Source organism: Tupaia chinensis, unplaced genomic scaffold, assembly GCF_000334495.1.
Source record: "Tupaia chinensis unplaced genomic scaffold, TupChi_1.0 Scaffold000539_1, whole genome shotgun sequence".
In the NCBI taxonomy this organism is placed as follows: domain Eukaryota; kingdom Metazoa; phylum Chordata; class Mammalia; order Scandentia; family Tupaiidae; genus Tupaia; species Tupaia belangeri.
In genome coordinates, this window is record NW_006160052.1 from 1,083,816 (window position 1) to 1,094,259 (window position 10,444).

Genomic DNA, 10,444 nt, shown 5'->3' on the forward strand with positions numbered 1-10,444 from the left:
TTTTTTTTTTTTTTTTTTTTGGAGAGGTTTTTTTCTTTTCGCTATAGGGCGCATGCACTCGCCAGACAGACATAGAGACAGAAAGTGAGAAATCACCCCCCAGGGAGGGTGGGGGATGGTCACGCCGCAATCCCTTCTCCTCCATTCTCCTCTCAGGATCTTGGGCACGCACGCACACGCGCCCAGCGTGAGTTTTAAGCCACCGGGTCCGGGACGCGAACTGTGGTCGACTACGTGGGAGTCCAGCGACATAGCCATTACGCTAACTGCTGGTTCCCCCAGGTCTTTCTTTAAACGGGTGGAAAGATGCTCAGTCACACTTCCACCAGGAGAAAGGTTACTATAACCACACCGCAGAATAGCTACATGTTAGATGAGTAAAAACCAGTCTGCTGAGAGTCCGTTGGTGAGGCTCTGAGCACGTATACCCTTCGCACGCAAAATGTCGCTCTTCCTGTGGAGGGGCATTGGCCTACCTGACAAAATCACTTGAATTTGCCTGTTAGGGCCCAATCTGGAAGGTACAACTTCACATACGTGTGTATGCAACATCTGTACATAGTTACTGCAGCTTTATTGGCAGTAAGAAAAGATGGAAACAAATCTGGATGTCTACTAGTGGAGGGCTGGCTGAATAAAATTGGTATACACGCGCTCAGACAGACAGACACACATACTTACTGCAAAAGTCAACGTCCGAAGGTAAGTCAGAGGCTAGTAGAAGTAGTCACCTGGGGGAGGTAGAAGGGGGGTGGCCGTGGAGCAACAGCAAAAGGGGTGTACATAGAGTCTCTGAATTTGCTGGAGTTTTGACTTTTAAACTAGATTTACTGATTGACAGGTCCTAAGAATAAAGCTAAAACAAGAAGAAAATAACCAAACCTTAAAAGTAAACCCAAACAGATGAATTGAAATGGTAATATATCTCAAAGAATAAAATTATTTCAAGTGACCTTTTGTTTGTTTGTTTGTTATATGGCACATGTTTGTGGGAGACGAGAGACAGAGAGAGAGAGAGGAGGAGAGTAAGACACCGCCCTCTGGAGAGAGTGGCCACACTGCAGACCCTTCTCCTTCATTCTCCTCTCAGGATTTCAGGCACGCACGCACTCACGCCCTGGGTGTTTGTCAAGTTTCCAGTCCGGGACTTGAACTGCACAGTTGGCTACGTGGGATCCAGTGCCTTAACCTCCATGCCACCTGCTGGCCCCTCAAATGACTTTTAAACTTATCTTCTGTGCACCCTCCGTGAAACAGACCCTAAGAATAAAAATAACTGCAAGGAAATCTCAAACTTCACTCTGTATTTTTATTTTTAGTAATAAAATATGCACTGTGATTTTTTTTCATATCACGAAAAAATTAGTAGGAACCAAGACTTTTTTGCCATAGGAGAAAAAAATGCAAATATGAAATCAAAGGGAAAAAACACCGAGGCATGTTGAATTTAATTGGAACGATCTGAACTCATGATTTTCAGCCCCAAACACGGAAAGTCTCAGACAAAGCAATTACATTCCAGATTTTAAACGCATGAACAGATGCTCAATCATAATTATATAAAGGAAAATACAGATTTCCCACTATAAAGAGCCATGGCTTCCTTGAAGAAGAGGCTTATTTCGGGCCCGAGGTGAGGAAAGTGGGGTGAACTGGCACATCTCGTGCAGAAGCGAGGAGCACTCAGAGACCACAGGTGTGTCAGGACACAGGACGAAGTCCTCCATAGGGGTTCTGGCAGGCAGCTTGGGAACAATTCGAGCATCCAAACAACAACCACTGCAATTTAAAGCATCCACTATATAAAAACCCACTCGTCTGTGATAACAAAACCAAAAACCAAAATCATTTCCCAATATTGGAGGTAACTCTTCCATGAACTCCATACTTGGACATTTTAAAAATGGAGTCAGTTGGACATTTAGAGGAATCAAGCATTTACTCTGCCATTTCTAGAAGGAATTGAAATTCCTCCTCAATTTTTGCAAAAGAATGCTGACTAATACCTGTAGGAAGCTTGATAGAATTAGAAAATCACCACTTTGCAACCCCAGATCGATCATTAAGTGCCGGAAGCCGTGCCGGGGTGGGGGTGGGGGGCACAGGAAGGCTACACGGGTGAACAAAGTCAGGCCAAGACCTCAATGCCCCTTAGCATGTTCTCAGCCGGCTACAGCCAGAGTAAACTCAGGACTGCAACCCTGGTGGCCAGGAGTCATGCATATTTATTATAGAAGGGGTTTTACAGGGGAAGGATGGGTGAGGGGAAATAAGTGAAGGATTTTACTCCAAAAGGTAAAGCATTCAAAATATAAGAACAATAATCATAAAACATGACGTCTGTTTTGTTTAGGTATAAACAGTCATAATTCTTAGAATGAGGAAGTCCATTTTTCGGGTGCATTCTCTTCTTAGGTCTTGATTACCAGGGAGGGTCTTTGGATGAGAGGGCTCCCAGGAATCTTAATAACCTCAGTCCCAGATTGGCTTGAGAACTTGAGCCCCAGGTCAGCTTTTGAGAACTTCGGCCTCAGGCTAAGGTAGTAGCAATTACAAGGGCCTGGAAATAAATCCTGTCTGGTTTAGTAAAGACAAGGTTAGTATATACTAAAGTGGAATACCTATGCTATCTCTGGGGTAATCTACAGCTAAGAAGGTGAGTCTAATGTCTACATGGGAAAAGAAATGTGGTCTTGTGAGCAGCTTAATGACTGATCTAAAGGTTACTGCGTACTTGGGACCCTCTACATGCTGCTCTATACAATGGCTGTGGCTTGGGGAACGGCAGTCTTCTCTTGTCTTGAGAGTAAGGGCGGCTTATGGTTTTTGGGGTAATAGCACCTCGTGGATGAGTCCCTGAGCCCCTCCCGACTACTGAAATCATTTCGCCAATTAGTAGCTTTAACCTAAACCTTCCTAATGCTTATCTATGTGATCCCCAGTAGGAGAAGTAAATGTAGCATTCTTTATTAATATTTTCCAGGAGGGTGGGGTGAGTCTAACAGGAGTAACCCCCGTTCGCAGCTGCTGCCTTAGTGGATCCGCATTCCTTTAAGATTATTGTAAAAGTCATAGTAAGGCAGGGGGTGCCTTTATGGGGTAACGGGGTACGGCAATAAGGCCCATGGCAGAGAAATTGAGTGCAGGGTAGTACAACAACACAGTGGAGGATCAAAACTCGAAAAACTGTTAACCTTGCAAATAGTTGTCCTCAGCCGAGTCCTTGCTCTTAGGCATGAGGGGCAGTTCTTTCATACTCAGCTTGTGTTAACTGCATGGTCCCAGCAATTAAGGCTAGGAACATCAAAAGCAGCAAGTGGAATGTGGTCCGGGAAGATCAGAGTCCAGAGATACCTCACAGTGTCAAAGTCTCATCTCAGAGGCTGGGACTGAGCACACAGTGGACCTCCCAGCGCTGGGAGCTGGCGTGTCTACCTTAATCACGTGATGGAGTCCAGCACCGCCCACAGTGCTTCCTGAGGTGACACAAAGCTAAGGACAACTGGTCTGCCAAGTGTTCTTGCCGCAAATGCTTAATCTCGATTTAACCAACATTTAGACCTAACTTTCATTTTATATAGTGTAAACATACGATTAATGATCCAAACTAGGGCACTTCTGGGTGTAAAAAAGGACTCGATCAACCATTATGAACAGGAAGACATTCCTACTTAGGCTGGAATGTGAGGTCTTACTAAAGTGGTAGGAAATCAAGGGGGTAGAGGCAGGGTTTGACAGCACTAAAATGAAACAATAATACTAATAAAATCAGATATGGGAATGTTATTAGATGACCACTTGGTCATCTAAGAAAAAGGGAAAACCGTGGAGGACATGCTCAAAATGAAATCAAACTCAGAATCATAACCTGAACCTAAATAGGCTACTGGTTTAAAGAACCAACCACAGAAGGCATTTGGGGACCCTTGGGGAAATGTCCTGGTCCGGGTATTAGAAGATAACAGGGGACCATTGTCCGTGTTGTTAGGGACGACCGTGACGGGCAGTAGAGCAGAAGATCCTCATTAGGATGTTTCGGGGATGTGGGTGCTTATGGATTTAGGGTGCAAGTGTCATGACGCCTACAACTTGCTTTCAAATGGTTTAGAAGAAAACGTTAGCAATGATTAAAGTTGGGTGATGGGTATGTAAGTATTCATTGTACCATTCTTCCGACTTCTCCACATAGTTGAGAATTTCAGGTAAGAGGTTTTAAACTGGCATGACTCCAAGTGTCTGCAAGCCTCGACCCCTCTCATGTGCCATCAGGGGCCTGGGCATTGCATGGTGTGCCAATGTCCTCACCATGCTATCGCTCCTCGCCGAGGGGTCACACCTGCTCGGAGTCTCCTCACATGGTATTTCCATCTCCATATGACACCCCAGTCCTGACCATTTCTAATTTCACATGGCCTCTGCAATCCCACTCACCTTCGAAGACCACTTTCCTCTGAGGCTGTCTATTTCCTTCTGGCCCCCCTGACCTCCACTCTGACCTCTATCCCTTTGTAGGTGGATGGCGGTTTTTATTCCGTCCACATGCCAACTCTTTATCATTCTACATATGCATATATCCTACCACCTTGATGAGAGTTTAAAGGACTGTGTTCTTTGGTCTTTATAGCAAGCACAAAACCAGAATATTATTTATGTATAAAAATAGTCTGTGAGTGATTCTGACAGTTATTATTAAAAGACATCCCCCTCCCCCCCAAAAAAAAAGAGTAGTTGTGGAATGAAACTACTGTTTAAACTCAGAAGCAAATGATGTTAAAAATCTGAAATCCTGGGACGAGCACATGGTGTAGCGGTTACGTCACTGGACTCCCACGTGGCCAGTTGCAGCTTGAGTTCTGGACTAGGTGGCTTGAAAATCATGCTGGATGTGTGTGGGAGCGTGCCCAAGCTCCCCGGAGGAGAATGGAGGAAAAGGGATTGTGATGTGGCCGTCCCCCCTTGGGGGAATGATTTCTCACTTTCCCTCTCACTATCTCTGTCTCCCCACCCCACCCCCTCAGAGTGTATGTGCCCAAGGCAAAAACCTCTAAAAAAAAAAATGAAATTCTAATGGTTTACTCATGTGTAAATGGGGACGATGTGGCCAAGGAAGTCTTGGTTTTCGATCACAGTACTTCTCCCAAGCCAGGACACAGCCCGGGGCTAAGTACTCAGATCAGACACGCCAGTGGAAAGCTGTTTGCCATCTCTGTCCTGAGACGACTGAGGAATCAAACCCTCGCCTCTCCTGGAACTCACCGTCTGTCATTCCCTCTAATCCTAGTCTCTTTTATTATTGTCTCTCCAATCCTGCTTGCACATCTTACCTGTCTTCAAATTCTACTTGAAGTGCCCTGGAGGGCCAAACAGCTCCCTGGCCAGCCCAGGCGTCCCCAATACTTCCTTCCATGTTGTCTGTGCAGTAGTCTTCCCGGGACAGTGGTATGCCCTGCCGCATGGGTTCCAGGTTACCCAGACTGCAAAGTGCCTTGAGAGCGGACTACATTTTGTGGTCCTGCATCCAGTCATCATTTGTCGCCTGAAATAGACCTTAGATAAACAGTTGCAAATAAACATGCAGGAAACCCAGCTAAATTTGAGCTCATCATGACTACATTTTTTTTAGAAAAAGTATGTCCCAAATATTGTGTAGTGCCTTGTATTGTGTCTCAATATCTAAGGTGAGAAAATCAAGGCTCACAGCGTGAACTGACTTGCAAAAGTCCACTGCAGAGAAAGATTCCGCAGGGCTCAGAAAAACAGACCCCAATCAGAGAAACAGCAAGAGCACAAAAAACGAAGACGTCCTTACTCTCACCCAGGTATCGTGTTCTTCTCTGCAATGACTACAATGTCTGTGGTCAAGACGTGTTGAATCAGGACAAAGAAACAGATCACTTACGAAAATCCCTTTGTATTACTTTTCTATTAATTATTTAACCAAACAGTTTTGGCTGCTCCAGTGAAATGGCTGAAGAAAGTTCTCACCTTCCATCTCAGGTTATCTGAGTGGAAGAATTCAAATTCCCCCCTCAGAAATGGCAGATACGAGGGTTGGCAGACCAGAAACATGACAGAAACCATGTGGAGACCGCGGAGTGGGAATGAGACCTAAATGGTTCACTCCTCCCAGACCACATTTACCCGACCCATGTGATATCCATGTTCTGTCATTTATAAATAAATGAAAAGACTCCCTAAGTAAAACATAACAAATACTTATAGAAAGCTACTTATATATAACGAAATTTCTAGGGATGTTCTATAACATTACTATACGAAGAAAAAATTTAACTCAATAAGTAAACGACTAACACCTCAATAGAAAAGTGAACAAAAAGCATAAAAAGTTTAGTTCACAGACCAGCAGATGGCGTGGTGGTTAAGACCATGGTTCGAGTCCAGGACCTGACAGCTTGCTTTCTCACTCTCTGTCTTTGTGTCTCTCTCTTTCTGTCTCTCTCTCTGGAGAGTACACAGGCCCTATATTAAATTAATAATAGTAGGGACCAGCAGTTGGTGTAATGACTATGTCGCTGGACTCCCATGTAGTCGACTGCAGTTTGAGTCCAGGACCCGGTGACTTAAACCCATGCCCGGTGCCTGTGCGTGTATGCCCCAGATCCCGAGAGGAGAATGGAGGAGAAGGGATGACGGGTGGCCCACCCCCCCCCCCGGGGGGTGGTGGTGGTGATTTCTCGCTTTCTGTCTCTCTGTCTCGCTTTGTCTTTCTGGCGAGCGCATGTGCCCTATAGCTAAAATCTCTCCAAAAAAAGCAAAGCCAATTTAAGCTACCAGAGTAAATTTTCAAAAAATGACGTTTGGGTCTGTCAAAGGCATTGTTAAATGTACTTGCAGATGATAGAACTGCAAACTGTAGCCACTTCCTAGAAGGCACTTTGGTAATATGTGTCAGGGTTCTTCCAATGTTTGTGAGCTTGGGAAAAAATGTAAACTTTTAGCAATTTCTCTTAAGTGTAGAATTACAGTAGCGCGGAATCAGAGCACTGAACGAAGGACGAGACGACAGACCGTGGACATCCATTGCGCCAACTCTCTGGTGGGAAGTCCAAAAGGGTTGGATGGTGGCTGCCTCTGGAGCAGAGGAGTGAGGTGAGACCCACAGAGCACAGAAGCAGGGCATGGTGGTTCTGAAGGTACCAAGGGTCAAGTGGAAGTAAGAAAAAGTCGATCTCTGCACTCAGACAGGAGCTGGGGCCGCCCATTAGGGGAGGGCAGCCGGACTCCCTTCCAGCTCCCAGCTCCCTGATGCCACCTCGAGCCCAGGCACACAGTCCCACCTTGGGAGCCTAATCCAGACATTTCTCCAGCCCCCCCAGTTTACTGACAGGACTACATGCCACTTCCCCAGTCTCCCCAACACCAGGAGCAGCGGCTAGCCCTCTCTAGGCTACGCTTTCTAGAGCAGCTTCTCTAGACTTCCTGGAATAGTTAAGTGTGTGTAGAGGAGTGGGTGCAGCGGGCTGACAAAGAGGAGGAGGGTGTCAGGGATCTCCCCTCTGAGGGGTGTGGTCTAGCGGTCATCCAACTTGCTAGCAGCCCCAGGAGCCAGGTCTCACAGGCCGGCTTGGGAAGCTTGCTCTTGGCTGGAGCCAGGCCCAGCTCCAGCTTCTGCCTGCAGCAGACAGCTGGGTAAGCACTCAGCTTGTGCTACCTGAGACGTGCAGGCAGAGGCTTGAGCAGACTCAAATTCAGGCCCAACTCCTTGTCCCGCACACGTGCAATAGCTCCAGTGCTGTCTCCCAGGTGCAAAGACACACACACAGGCAACAAAGGCCAGGCTGCCCAGAGGAAACACAGTTTGTGGCATTTTCACAAGCCTGGTCCTGGGCCCCAGTGGGCAGAGCAACTCTAGCCCCACCTGAGCTACACGGACTTGCAGCAGAACCGGGCCAGCCCCCAAGGTGCACAGCAGTAGGGCACAGTTCCCACTCAGGCTTGCAGCCCAGCAGGAGGGTGTGCCTAGCCCCCTCCTGTACAACAACTCCTGCTGTGCCCACCTGCATCAACTCAGCTGCCAAGAGTTGCTGTGGCTGTGGAGAGGCTCAGGCGCTGTAGCAGCTTCCTTCATCTCCACCGCCTGCACACGACTGACTGCACAACTAGCCACCTCCTGAGTCACCACTTCTCAACCAACACTTACATCCTTCCTGTGCTCAACCCATCCAAGGCAGAGGGGTCACTACTTACTTTCAGCTGCTATTTTTATTTGTCTACATTCCCCAGAGGAAGACTCTTCTTCCCACTCAGGGTCTGAGCACTCAGGCAACCACACGGGAGGGCACTAATTTGAGGAAATCTACTCCCTTATCAGGTGGAACACCAGTGCGTAATACTGACCTCACCTAGAGCCCCAAAACACTGGCTCAGAGGACCCACTGTCCCTATTGGGACCTCTGAAAATATACAAGATCTTCAAGAAATAAAAACCCAGATAAGAAAAACAAACTTAAATACTGCCACTACCAAAACATATCCAGAAGCTAGGGAGAAGTAAGGACGTCATCAAATGCTTCATCAACCCAAGGATACAAGAAACAGGAAAAAACTTAGCCATTGTGACTCCATCTCGGTGCTCAATATCCCTATCTCCTGCCTCTTTAGCAAGGAGTCACAACTTCTTTAGAGATTTGTAAAAGGGTTGTATATTGCACATTAACCAGACCATACAGGAAAAACAGAAACTTCATTAAAAAGAAAAACACAATAACGTCCCTTCAGGGCCCTCACCCCATCTACCTGTAAGTGAGGACTAACTCCCATCTTAAAGGGATGTTGTATTTTAGTAAAAGGTTTTTCCTGCATTGATTGGTATAATCATTTGGGTTTACTATTTCCTTCTGTTAATGTGATGTATTACATTTATTGTTTTGTGTATGTCAAACCACCCCTGCATTCTTTGAATAAAACTTGCTTGTTCATGGTGTATATTTTTATTATACTATTAGATAGAGTTTACTAGTATTTGCTGAGAATTTTTGCATCTGTATGCATCAAGAATATTGGTCTGTAGTTTTCTTTTTTTTGTTATGTCTTTGTTTGGGGGATGAGGATTATGGAGGCTTCAGAGAATGAATTTGGGAGGGTTTCTCCCTTTGGGATTTTTAGAAATAGGATGAGCAGTATTGGGGGTAGCTCTGCTTTGGAAGTTTTGTAGAATTCACAAGTGAAGCCATTGGGACCTGGACTTTTCTGTGTTGGAAGATTATTACTGAGTCAATCTTATTGTCCGATACGGGTCTATTCAGGCTCTCTGTGCCTTTCTGATTCAGTGTTGGTAGACTACACCTGTTCAGAAATTTGTCCATCTCATCCAGGTTTTTCCTGTTTGTTGGTGTATACCAGCTCGTAGTATTCTCTCATGCTCTCTCGCATTTCTGTTTAGTCTGTCGTAAAGTTGCCTGCGTCATTGCCGATGTATTGATCTGCTCTCTTTCTCTGTTCTTGATTAGGCTAGCTAATGGTGTGTCAATGTTGCTTATCTTCTCAAGGAACCAGCTTTTGATTTCATTTTTTTTTACAGTTCATTTATTCTCTATTTTATTTCTTTATGATCTAATCTTAATTATTTCTTTTCTCCTGGTATGTTTTTGGGGATTTTGTTTTTCCAGCTCCCCAGATGTGTCATTAGATTTTCTACTAGCCACCTTTCCATTTTTTATCTTGTGAACACTAATTGCTATAAACTTCCCTCTGATGACTGCTTTTGCTGTGTCCCATAGGTTATAGAAGCTTGGGTGCTCATTTTCACTGATTTCAATGAAGCTTTTGATTTCAGTCTAAATCTCTTAGTGGTTGTGAAGGAGTAAGTTGATTAGTTCCTATATGCTTGTATATTTTTGAGGGTCCTTTCTGCAGTTTATTTCAAATTTAATTCCATTGTAGTTGGACAAGATGCTAGATATGGTTCTGTACCTTTCAATTTTTAATGGCTTGTGTTTTGCCCCATCATGTAGTCAGTCTTTCAAAATGTTCCATGTGGGGATGAGAAGAATGTATATTTTGCGGTTGTTGGGTGAAATATTCTATAGATGTCTGTCAGTTCCATTTGTTTTATGGTTTCATTTAGGTCCTGTATCTCTGTTTATTTTTTGTCTAGATGACCTGTCCAGAGAAGACAGTAGGCTATTGAGGTCCCCAACAATTATCCTGCGGCAGTCTATCTCTCCCTTTAGATCTAGCCATCTTTCTTCCACATATTTGGGTGCTCCAATGTTGGGTGTGTAGATATTTATGAGTGTTATATGTTCCTGATGAATTAGCCCTTTTAGTACTATATAGTGTCCTTCTTTGTCTCTTTTTTTACAGATTTTGTCTTGAAGTCTGTTTTGTATCAGTGTCATGACTCTAGCCTTTTTTTTTTTTTTTTTTTGGAAAGGTTTTTGCTATAGGGAGCGTGCGCTAGCCAGCCAGAGAGAGAGAGACA

At 45.0% G+C, this 10,444-nt stretch overlaps 1 long non-coding RNA gene across 1 annotated transcript; it reads right to left on the reverse strand.

The window, feature by feature from the left end:
* Window positions 1-2,452: 2,452 nt before the first annotated feature.
* LOC114009462 (uncharacterized) lies at window positions 2,453-8,099 on the reverse strand. The gene is made up of 3 exons (XR_003550869.1): window positions 8,019-8,099; window positions 5,325-5,547; window positions 2,453-2,577 (listed from the first exon to the last, which is right to left on the reverse strand). It is a non-coding gene; the product is annotated as an uncharacterized LOC114009462 (long non-coding RNA).
* Between the last annotated feature and the right edge of the window lie 2,345 nt (window positions 8,100-10,444).